Here is a 12,848-nt window from a genome sequence, read left to right as displayed (position 1 = left end):
ATGTCATTCGCAGTTAGGTATCTCTTCCGAAAACCAAGGTGTGGTTTACTGAAGTTACTATCGCCGCTCAGGAGGGATACAATTCTGGAGTATACCAACTCAAAAGTTTTCGAACATGTCAATAGTGAAACAGGTCACTAGTTACTGCGATCTCTCCTTTCTTATAGCGGTGTTTACCTACCAAAGATTTCACACGTTTCCTGGTAAAAACGTTGTTAGTATTCAGAATGAACGGGATTCGTGGTCAGCAAATGTAGAAAAAGCACTAAAAATTTTACCCCGAGCTTACCTGCATATACAAATTTCTCCTTGTACAATAACGATTATAAAAATTGCTACACCAAAAACTAGAAATAGATTATATGAACACAGCGTGGGTGTATGAGAATTTTCAAATGATCATTATTGCGGAACTGTTCATAATATTATTCTATGACAGTTCAGGACGGTGTAAAGACTTCATTAAACCGTTATATCTTACAATATCTGTCACACTCTGTCTGAATGTTTTGTAATTGCTGATTAGAAACGAGAAATGTATAACAAATACGCATACTACGCTTCCACGGTATTACTGAAGTTGTAAAGTCGTTTTGAAAGGTAGACTTGGATGAAGTGTTCGAAACTTTAAGAAGCATAGTTTCTAATTTTAGGGTTGGATGGCTGACAAAAAATGGTTCAAATGGCTCTGAGCACTATGGGACTTAACTTCTGAGGTCATCAGTCCCCTAGAACGTAGAACTACTTAAACCTAACTAACCTAAGGATATCACACACATCCATGCCCGAGGCAGGATTCGAACCTGCGACCGTAGCAGTCGCGCGGTTCCAGACTTAGTGCCTAGAAACGCTGGGACACTCCGGCCGGCCAAATGGCTGACACAATGCCCGTTAAACTTCAGTGACAAAAATAGAAGATGAAAGCCAAGTAAGGTGAACAGGTGTTAAAAATGGCACAAGGTTGCAGTTTATTACCATTGCTGTTATTAAGCATACTAAAGAGGCAATGAAGGAAGTGAAAGTAACATTGAGAACAATAGCGAGTTTCAGCAGAACAGTAACCACTTCTTTGACTCTATGATCAAATTGCATTATTCATGTAGCTAACGAGAACAGAAAGACCTACGTGGAATGGATAAAATGAATTTGAAAGAGTTGGTGCCATAATGGCAGAAATACGAAAGTAATCAACAATATCGGAAAGTAAACCAGCAACCTTATAAGCAAAGAAAAACATATGTTCCACGAGAAGTGAGATATTTCTAGGAAGTTTACAGACGATGATCTAAGAAAGTATATCTAAACGTGCTCGAATGAAACATTATTCAGGGGCTAAACAAGGTGTTCCAGAATTTTCATGATTGGAGTATAGAGCACTGTAATTATTGAGAACAAGAACAGTTCGGAAACCACAAAAGAATATGCAGAAGCATAAAAACGCTATTGCATTACTGATCAATAAAATGCGAAATTAAGAGTAATAAGATACTAAATATAAGAACGATATTACAATGCGAAATACGAAACTGGTGACGGAGGAAATACGGTGAATGCTGTTCATGTCAATCAAATTCTATTAGCCTCAGTGGCTTTCAAGATGTGTTTCGGCTTGTTTCACAATAAACTGTTCTGAATGGCCCGTGCATCCTGATAGTAAATTTTTACAGCTGTGAGTACGACCGGATGATCAAATAGTCAGTATCAATTTGACAACTGAATAAATTATGGAATAATGTAGACAGAGAGGTACAAATTGACACACATGCTTGGAATGACACGGAGTTTTATTAGAACCACAAAACTACAAAAGTTCTAAAAATTTCCGACAGATGGCGCTTCATCTGATCAGAATAGCAATAATTAGCATAACAAAGTAAGACAGAGCAAAGATGATCTTCTTTACAGGAAATGCTCAATATGTCCACCATCATTCCTCAACAATAGCTGTACTCTAGGAATAATGTTGTGAACAGCACTGTAAAGCATGTCCGGAATTATGGTGAGACATTGGCGTCGGATGTTGTCTTTCAGCATCCCTAGAGATATCGGTCGATCACGATACACTTGCGACTTCAGGAAACCCCAAAGCCAATAATCACGCGGACTGAAGTCAGGGGACATGGGAGGCCAAGCATGACGAAAGTGGCGGCTGAGCACACGATCATTACCAAACCGACGTCCGCAAGAGATCTTTCACTCGTCTAGCAATATGGGGTGGAGAGCCATCCTGCATAAACATCGTACGTTCCAGCAGGTGTTTATCAGCCAGGCAGGGAATGATGCGACTCTGAAACATATCGGCGTACCTCTCACCCGTCACGGTAGCAGTTACAAAACCAGAGTTACGGTCGTAGGTTCGAATCCTGCCTTGGGCATGGATGTATAGGTAGGTAGGTTTAATACGTTCTACGTTCTAGGCAACTGATGACCTCAGAAGTTAAGTCGCATAGTGCTCAGAGCCATTTGAACCATTTGAACAAAACCAGAATCACGCATTTTCTCGAAGAAAAATGGCCCGATAACGGTAGATGTGGTAAATCCAATCCATACCGTGACTTTCTCATCTTGCAATGGAGTTTCCACAACAGTTCTAGGATTTTAGGTAGCCCAAATTCTGAAGTTGCGAGCGTTGACAGACCCTCGGAGCGTGAAATGAGCTTCGTCGGTTCACAACACGTTACTCAACCAAGCGTCATCTTCCGCCATCTTTTGAAACGCCCACACCGCAAATGCCCCCCGCTTCACTAAATCGCCAGGTAACAGTTCAGGATGCCGGTGCATTTTGTACGGATAGCATCGGATGGTACGCCTCAGTGCCAACCAAACAGTAGTGTATGGAATGCCGGTGCGGCGTGCGACTGCACGAGCGCTGACTTCCCCGTGCATAGACGAACCCGCTGCAGTCTCCATTTCTACCTGAACTGTCTCAGCAGCATTACGCCTTGTGTTCGGTCGGACACTACGGGGTCTATCGTCTAGACAATCCGTGGCTTCGAACTTCGAAATCATTCTCACCACAGCTGCATTTGTCAACGGACCTTTACCCGTTCGAATCCCCTTCCTATGGCGATAGGATCGTAACGCTGAGCTAGCACATTCCCCATTCTGAAAATACAGCTTCACTAAAAGCGCCTTTTCAGGTAATGTCAACATGCCGCGAGTGCTGACTCATCTGATTCTCTCTCTCGTTACAGCTCCTTTTATACACGATTGTCATGCGCAGTTACTGACGTTTTGCTGTCCAGCGCCATCTGTCGGACATTTTGTGAACTTAGTTTTTTTTGTTCTACTAAAACCCCATGTCATTCCAAGCATGTGTGTCAATTTTTATCTCTCTATCTACATTATTCCGTGGTTTAGTAAGTTTTCAAATTTATACTGAGTTTTTGATCACCCGGTACATTCGGCGTAACCGGTGTCGAAGCAAAACGGTGGAGTGTGTACAGACCCACAGCTATGAAAGAACACTCAATAAGCCACTTAAATAAAACGGATGATCTTTTGGAAAAGAAACAGCAGAGAGAAACCCCAGAGGATCTGTTATATTTACTAGAACATCACTTGAAACTCTCAAACAGTGTATTCGCTAATTTCGTATTGTTGCAGCACTGCCAAAAGGGACTGGAGATTCACACAGAAATTAAAATTATGCCCCAGACATTAAAAAGTTTTGATTCATGTAGCCAAAAGAGATATGAAAGCAAGAATATACTGTTCATTTGGGGATGTTGGTCAATTGATAACAATCATAATCTTGAAATAATTACAGTTAATTAAAATATTGAGAAATAACAAGTGAAAAAATCGGAGGGATTTCTTAAGCGGAAAGTAGGCGAGAGAAATTTAACTCCTAAATTTATTTCAACACCGCTTTGGAAACTGATTTCTCGAAACAAAAGAAAAAGGCTTAAACAGAGGTTGGTGAAGAGACAAAAGGAGTTAAGGAGTTTGGGCTTATGATACTTTGAACCAGGAAGACATAGCAGAGACTATGACAGATAACTAAGACTACATTACCAACGATGTTATTGAATACTATGGTTGGTTGTCAAAAAAGACCAAAAAACAGTATTCACTGGAATCAAGCAATGTTTAGTTGCTATATCATTAACCACGATGAAAAATGGAGGAAAAAGAAATATGATACAAAAGATAATCGGTTGTCGGAAAACTGTTGAGACAATAATACGACACATTGAAACCTCTCCTTTCATCTTTAATAAATGTGCATGGACAGTAGTAGGAAGCATAGTAATTAATAGTAAACAACCAAATGCAGATGGATTAGATTTTCGTGAGGAAGCCTAAAACATGTTCCATATTCAACAACTAACAGCAATTCGTGGTCTTCTGGTTAGCTCTCGATCACACGGAGCCGGGTTCCAATCCTGGCAGGGCCGGCATTTTCTCCGTCTCGGATTGGGTGTGTGTGATGTCCTCGTACCATTTCTTCATCATCAAAGCATAAGTTACCTTGGTCTCGTAGAGTAAAAAGACCTGCACAGGCGGACGAATTCCCTGGAAGGGGAGTCTTGGACAGAAGTGCCAGATGCTCATTTCATATTTTTGTACTCGACAAAATAACCTCTGAAAAGATTACAAATCGATACAATAATTACCGATAAGAAGTAATATTTTATTCTTATGGAGACTGAAAGAGGCTGTCCTACTTGCCATGATGATTTTCAAGAAGCTTTGACCATAAATGTGAATGGAGATGCGAATTTGGAACATGTACTCAACCTCTGTAGCATCGATATAATCCTATTTTGTGTTTGATACTAGAGAGGGGCTGTCCGTTTTCCGTGGGGATTTTCAAGAAGTTTTTGCCATAAATGTAGAAGAAGTTGCGAATTTGATAAATGTACTATGTGTGTTTGACACCAGAGATATTAGTCAGAGAGATAAACTTACAGTAAGTCAAAGGGTAGGAGCATGTGCTGTAGCAGTGTGTGTTGCAGAATCTGGCAATGTACGTGGTTTGAAAAGGATGGAAGCTGGCCTGCCGTGTGGTGCAGACAGCATTATTAACAAAATGAATTTTAGTAATAATATGTTTTGAGGAAAGATCTTGAGCATTTGAGATTATATTAATGGGAGAACGATAAAAGGGAACTTTTAAAGTAATCCAGTTTTCTGTATATTTATAACTGTATAGTTTCTTATTTTTGTTGCTGTAAGTAGGCTGTTTAGGTTTTTTTATTGGTAACGCCGCCGCCACGTAGCGCTCTGTATGAAAACACTGGCTGTGCCGTGTGCAGTCTGTGGCTGGTTGGCATTGTTGTAATACTCGCCATTGTAGTGTTGGGCAGCGGCAGCTGGATGCTAACAGCGCGTAGCGTTGCGCAGTTGGAGGTGAGCCGCCAGTAGTGGTGGACGAGGGGAGAGAGATGGCGGAGTTTTGTAATTTGATATCATGAACTATCATATATATTTTGACTATTAAGGTAAATACTCTGTTTGTTCTCTATTAAAATCTTTCATTTGCTAACTATACCTATCAGTAGTTAGTGACTTCCGTAGTTTGAATCTTTTAGTTAGCTGGCGGTAGTGGCGCTCAACTGTATTGCAGTAGTTCGAGTAACGAAGATTTTTGTGAGGTAAGTGATTTGTGAAACATATAGGTTAACGTTAGTCAGGGCCATTCTTTTGTAGGGATTATTGAAAGTCAGATTGCGTTGCGCTAAAAACTATTGTGTGTCAGTTTAAGCACAGTCTTGTATAATTGTTCTAAGGGGACGTTTCATATGTCGACCCTTAGCCGAGGATACCTCACTGGAATCTTCTGATTTTTTCCTTGTAGTTTGTGTAATTAGTGTAGCTTTTGTTTATTGCTAGCGCGTAGTCTTAGAGTGAATTTCCTTTGTAGTTGTAGTCTTTCATTGTTGTACAGTACAACAGTTGTGGCATGCATGTAGAGTTGCACCAAGTATTTCGCAGCTGCGCTTGCAATTAACTAGATATTATTTTCAGTGCTATGTTAATGTGTTCTCTTATTTTTGCTCTTCAAATTGTACTTTTCTGTGTTATCGTGTGAAATATTGTGACAATAATGGCGTGTGAAAAACGTAATACTAGGCTACAAAGTAAACTGAGAAATGACAGTGAAGACGGAAGCAATGTGTTAGCGCCACCATTTAATGAATTCACAAATGTTCAAAGTAGTAATTTGGTAATAGTGCATAGGCAAATGGAGCGGGCTGCAAATAATGGTGTAGGAAGTGAAACAGTTAGTGAACAGGGAAGCATTATCGATCGATTGGTCGGCAACAGCTCGCGTCAGGAATCCGATATGACAGGACACAATCTTGCAAATACTGTACATTCAGGTTTTGCGTCCTCACCGTTTTCTCAAATAAGCCGAGACACATTTTCTGCTTGTCAAACTGTGAAAGTTGCCGGTGCAAATGCACTGCCGAAAAGCATAGATGATCAGATTCCAGACACTAATACATTATTATTGCAATTAATGCAACAAATGAAACAAAACCAGAGACAAACACAGCAACAGTTAGACACAATGGAACAAAATCTTCAAAAGTTAGACACAATGGAACATAATCTTCAAAAGTTAGACACAATGGAACAAAATCAGAGACAAACACAGCAACAGTTGGACACAATGGAACATAATCTTCAAAAGTTAGACACAATGGAACAAAATCAGAGACAAACACAGCAACAGTTGGACACAATGGAACATAATCTTCGGAAGTTAGACACCACACTTGAACAAACACGTGAAGATTTAACTACTGAGTTACATAACATTGAATCGAAATGTCAAAAAATCTGTAATGACGTAAAAACACAAATTTGTGAGCATTTTCAACCTATTTTTTCGCGGCATGAAAACTCATTACAGAATCACGAAGCAGCCATAAAAGAATTGCAAACTGTTGTTCGTGAAAATCACGACACCTTGCAAGCTAAAATGGACTCAGTTGCATCCACCGATTCGGTTACGCAACTTGCAAGAACTCAGGAAAACTTAAAGGACACAGTAGATTCGATTTCAACACAAATGGACACTCTGAAATTTGGTTCAGAAAAACACACTGAGGATCAGTTCACTAATTTATCTACGAAGGTAGATGATAATTTCAATGACACAAAACCGGTAGTCTTTAATGACACAGAAGAGTGCGAACAAATTAGGAAATTCAAACAAAGTCTGAATCAAATTAGTACGCAACACCAAAGAGAAATCCGGGAAGTACAAGATCAGCTGACACAGGTAATACAACAATTACGTATTTCAGAGGACACTCGCGCTCCAATACGGAAAGAGGGACATAGAAATACGGAACAGCCACAAAATAATAACACAGGGCACTTCGGAAACTATGAAAGAAATTGGCAAGGTACACTGAATTCTGAGATGGAACCGCCGACACGACGTAACAATGACCGATATGCTACCCGCCGAGACGATGATTTTGACCATAAGCTGTTCATTACTGCACGAAAATTAAAAACATTTAAGAATTCTGGCAACGACATTCATCCACAAGCGTGGCTCCATCAATTCTCTCATTGTTTTCCTCCCAACTGGTCTCTAGAGCACAGATTAGAATTTATGTGTGGCTATTTAGAGAATGAACCAGCTGTAAGAATGCGATCGGTCATTCACGATTGCCACAGTGAAGGAGAATTTTACCACGCCTTCCTCTCAGCATACTGGTCTCAAGCCACACAAGACCGAGTAAAACATGGCATCATAATGATGAAACATTTCGAACAATCTGAATTTTCCAGTCTTGTGAAATATTTTGAAGACATGTTACATAAGAATCAATATCTTTCAAACCCATACAGCCCCACAGAAATCATCCACATTTGCTTAATGAAATTGCCTGAACATTTACGACACATTATTTTGGCAGGACGTTGCAAAGACGACATTGAAGCTTTTCAGGGACTCTTACAAGAATTAGAAATTGACACTGACAATCGCGGAACGCGAAAACAGAAGCACAATAATTACAGGTCATATCCGTCGCAATTCCGCGATGAAAGAAATAATAACTGGACACGACAAGGCTATTCTCACTATACAAATCGTGACCAAAACAGACACCACCCGTATGACAACCGTTGGCAGAGTAGTAATAATTACAGAGAAAGGTCACCTCTCCGCGGTAGTGACTATCACAGACGCAATCAGAGAAACAGACAATACGGGAACCAAAATAATTATTATCACGGGAGACAGAATAACTTCAGACGCAACGGTCCAGCGCACAGTTACGATTCAGGGAGAAATTCTCCACCACGTGGCCGACAAAAAAGAAACTATGGAATCTACCGACAAAATGACAGACCTGAATTGCATCAGAACTGGCGGGATTCCTACAGGACAGGGCCCTCTCGGCAAGGTGAATTGGTAGAAGTTAGGTCTCCTAATCCCAATAACGGCGCGCGCTAACAAAGTGACAGACAATGACTCGCACCGCAGACAGCCGCGTGCTCCGGCTGGCGCAGAGAAAAATAACATAGACGCTAACCTTGAGCAAAATTCCAGTGTTCCTTACCGACGTAATCACATGATAATTGCTTTTCAATTGACAGTCTGCGTGCTAGGAAGAGTAAAGGTTTACACCACATGTCACTTGTAAACCCGTTTATTGAAAGATAATCTGCTTTTTAACTTTGTCTTTGCCATAAAACATTTCACTTCACATTTCTAGTATGCTTTGTCACACTGAGAAACTGTTAACATGCAACAATGTTTGAAGTTTACTATCCAGTCTAGAACCTACGGAACATATTTAAACAGAAATTACGAATGCATTGTTATAGTGAACAGACGTCACAGTGTTATTGTGCGTGTACATTCTTGCTTGTTAGTTGCACGATTACGTAACGACCATAAGGTTCACATACTTAGAACATTTACCAGTATTGCTAATGGGATTTTAATGCAACATTTTGGTTTACTTGAAAATACATTCTGGATTTAAAGTACTTTCTGTGAGATACCAGATGATACAGTGGTTACTTTATATGACAGCTACACGATTTCATCACGACGCTACTAATGAGCGACAATTTACAACGTTGCTTTTGCAGTTTATCTGTTTTATATCTGCACAGTTTTTCTGAATTTTTCTGGAAAGTAAAACATGTTTTAGTAGTAACGTTTGTGGTATAGCTACAATGAGACAGCCTTTTCTGTAGCACAACAATACGTTACATTATAGTACTTTCTAGATCACGGTAAGGTACGTAATAACTACCATATCTATAGGGAAAGCATTTCACCTTCGTTTATGATGAGGTAAGTACATTGGCTTCAGCAGAACATTGCTTACAGAGGACGATAACTACGACAGTTCCACAGAATTATCTTACAGCAAGACGCACATTTAGCGCTACAGGACACGCATTAAACTATTTATTTTTCAACATATTTGAATTACAAAGAAAGTTTTCCGTGATACATTTCATTCCATTGCTGTAATCTGTAATACCTGAGGATATAATTACATTAATCCTCAGGGGGGTACACGCTTGCTTTGTGTACCATCTGTTTGGCAAGCACAAGGAGCCCTAGCTAATATGGTATTTGCTTATACAACTCTACACATCGGTACCGTATTTATCTAACACATAAATTACACAGCTATCTGATCATTTAACTGAGAGAAACAAACATTTATTATACTACATCAGTGACAGATGTTCACGTAATTACACAGTTGGATAACTTCACACTTACGAAGTTGTATTTTGTGAACTGTTCATATTTTTTCGGAAACATTGTGATACTATGAGAGCTTTGAATGACATATTTGGTATGGGATCCCGATTTTTAAAGTACGTTTGAGGCAGATGACACTTTTGACATGAGCAGAGAATTTTTTTTAGGTTTTGAAATTATTGGAGGAAGCTACGGAGATTTTGAGAATTTGACTGTGGTGTTATGATGTTGTTATTACGATGACGATGTGAATTATGCTGCTGAGGTATGTTTAAGCTGATGCTATATGAGTTATTTGGTTATGCTACGTATCTGTTATGATGAAATATTCACGAAGTGTCGACGAATATATATATGTGTAATAAGGTAAGAAATAATGAGTAGTGGTTAGGGACTCTGATTTGTGAAAAAGGATGTTGGAAACCGAGAATCGTACTTTAAGAGTTATGAAATGAGTGTATATGCGTGAGTGTATCACTATGCTGGCGAAAATTTTTTGGACACTATTCTATTTAAAGGATTTTGTTTCTACATATTTGTAACGCAAATTCTTGACCTGTGAATTTTTTTATGAGACTGCCACTGTAGCGGAAACTGGTGTCGTAAATATTTCGATAAGACAGTTAAGTGAGCAGCTGCATGTAATGCGTCGTGGGCACCCAGCTGCGCGACAATCACCTGACAAAAGAAAGCCATTAGTGTGTGCCTGTCAGAGGCACAGGTGGAGAAAAAAAAGAGGTCATTATCCTCGCTATTGAGATTCCTTTGTAGAAAGCATTGCAAATACTACACGCCCAAACTTGAAAACATATGATTACACTGTGGAGGTCTTAATTTATGATATTTACTAAAATGCCTAATGAAACGACGAGAAACATTTCATGGCTATTGTCCTGCTAGTTGAGAGAAATGCCATGTGGCTTGCTTTATGCATTTATTTACTCATTTTGTTTAATATCTAGTTTCTAACTGCACTGAAGCATTGGTTAAAATAAATTTTATGGATGTACTAATATATATATTTTATGCCTACAGATCCAGTAAATAATAACTTTATGATGTACTTAAAAAAAAACGAAGTAGCACAAAAAGACATTTCCCTTCACAGGAATTGCATACAGAATTGTCTTTTCAAGTACATGGTAATATTTGTTTACAAAATTTTTTTGTGGTGCACCACTTTAATTGCATAGACATTAAGATGTGAATAGACATTGTCCTTATCTGCATTGTTGTCTTTAGTGTAACAATTTTTCTGATTGAGCTTTGTCATGTTTAGGTATAAGTTATAGCATTTTCTGCAGCTGTTTGCCATTCATAGTGCTACTGAATGTCACTTTGTATTACTAGTTTAAGCCAATTTTATTACTGATTTATTTTTCTTGTTTGCTGCGCATTGCCTTATATTAGTTGTAATATTGCTGCCTTTTTTTGCCAATTTCCATTTTTTAACATTGCTGTTTGTGTAAATTGTTTTGTGCTGCTGCATTGCCTCATCCCTTAGTTAAGCATCTGAGCTCAGTAGATTTAAGTTAGCTTAAGAGGGGGTAGACTATATAAGAAACTAACTATGATGAATTGGAAGAAAAGCATTGAGAAACTTTAAGAAAATTGTTTGGCCAAAAAAGTAGTGTACAGTGGAGAAAAACTATTTTTGAAAGAGGATGTGAACAGAATACAGAAATCAGGTTTAGATAGGACTTTTTGGGAATAATGATGTACTAAGGGAGATCTCTATGCAAAATACTGCAGTAAAACAAACCCTGTCTTTTCCTTTCGTATTATCCCTCTATGTGTTTATGTACCCTTGTGTATTTGTCTTTTTCCTGTCTTTATGTGTTTAGCTAATAAGATTTATGTTGTAGAATTTTTCAAATACAATGTTATTTTCTTTGTAAATAAGTTCAGACATTATTTATTGTGTTTTGTTTTAATGCTCATGTGTGAAGTTGATGTTTCAAAAGTTATTCTGATCTTTTATGTATGTACTTATGTCATAATTTTTGCAACACTGATGAATTTGTTATTTCGATTCTTTTGTAAAGCCTGTACTACTGCAAATGTTCTCTGTATTGTTATGTTCTTTAAAGATGTATTTTGTACCTTTGTTATTGCATTCTTATGTTATAAAAATTGTAACTGACACCAGTTCATCAAATTAAGTAACTTGTAAATTACATTTCACTGCACACGTTTCTGTTGGTCATAGTATATGAACAATATGTGAGAAGTAGGGACTGATAGTGTTTGCACATGTGTTAATAACTCAGCAAGGGACTGGTTAACAGCATTGCTGGTTCTAAGGACAATTCCAAAAACTTTGTGAGTGGACAAGTGGTGGGTTATGGACTTGCTATGTTATCTGCAAGACACTTCAATGGTGACTGTGCGCCTGCACAGTCAAACAGATGGCTGCTGGCCATCTCTACAAGGACTACAGTGGGTCTACACCTTGGACGACCCACCGGTACCATTATTTCTACAAGGACTGCAATGGTCTGCACCTCTGGTGGCCCACCAATACTGTAATCTCTACCAGGACTACAAGGGGTCTACTCTGTGTTGACCTACCTACCAATATTCTTCAAACCTTCGACTGACTCTGCTGTGGGTTTGCTCTGTTGTGGCCCATTACCTGTCTGCATGTCAAGGGTCAGCACTGTCTTTCGTTGGAAGGACAACACTACTTCTTCAAGACTGCTTAGAAATCCACTACTTCCAAGTGCAATTTCTTTTATTGCTCAGACTTTGAAAAAAACACTGCAATTTTACTGTGATGAACGATCAGGACTGTCTTTATGGACTGTGAGAAAATTTTAGCTTCTGACCAACATTGTATCAATAATTGTGTGTATTTGATATCTTTGTTATAGTAATTATGAAAAATTTTATCAAATCATTATTGGTCACTGCCCAAAACAATTTGTAAAAATTTTTTGGGGGGAGCATTGGGGGCAATGTAAGTAGGCTGTTTAGGTTTTTTTATTGGTAACGCCGCCGCCACGTAGCGCTCTGTATGAAAATCACTGGCTGTGCCGTGTGCAGTCTGTGGCTGATTGGCATTGTTGTAATACTCGCCATTGTAGTGTTGGGCAGCGGCAGCTGGATGCTAACAGCGCGTAGCGTTGCGCAGTTGGAGGTGAGC

The sequence above is a fragment of the Schistocerca gregaria genome, chromosome 1 (genome assembly GCF_023897955.1).
Source record: "Schistocerca gregaria isolate iqSchGreg1 chromosome 1, iqSchGreg1.2, whole genome shotgun sequence".
Classification (NCBI taxonomy): Eukaryota; Metazoa; Arthropoda; class Insecta; order Orthoptera; family Acrididae; genus Schistocerca; species Schistocerca gregaria.
The sequence above is the reverse complement of the archived record's forward strand: the minus strand, read 5'-3'. Positions refer to the sequence as shown.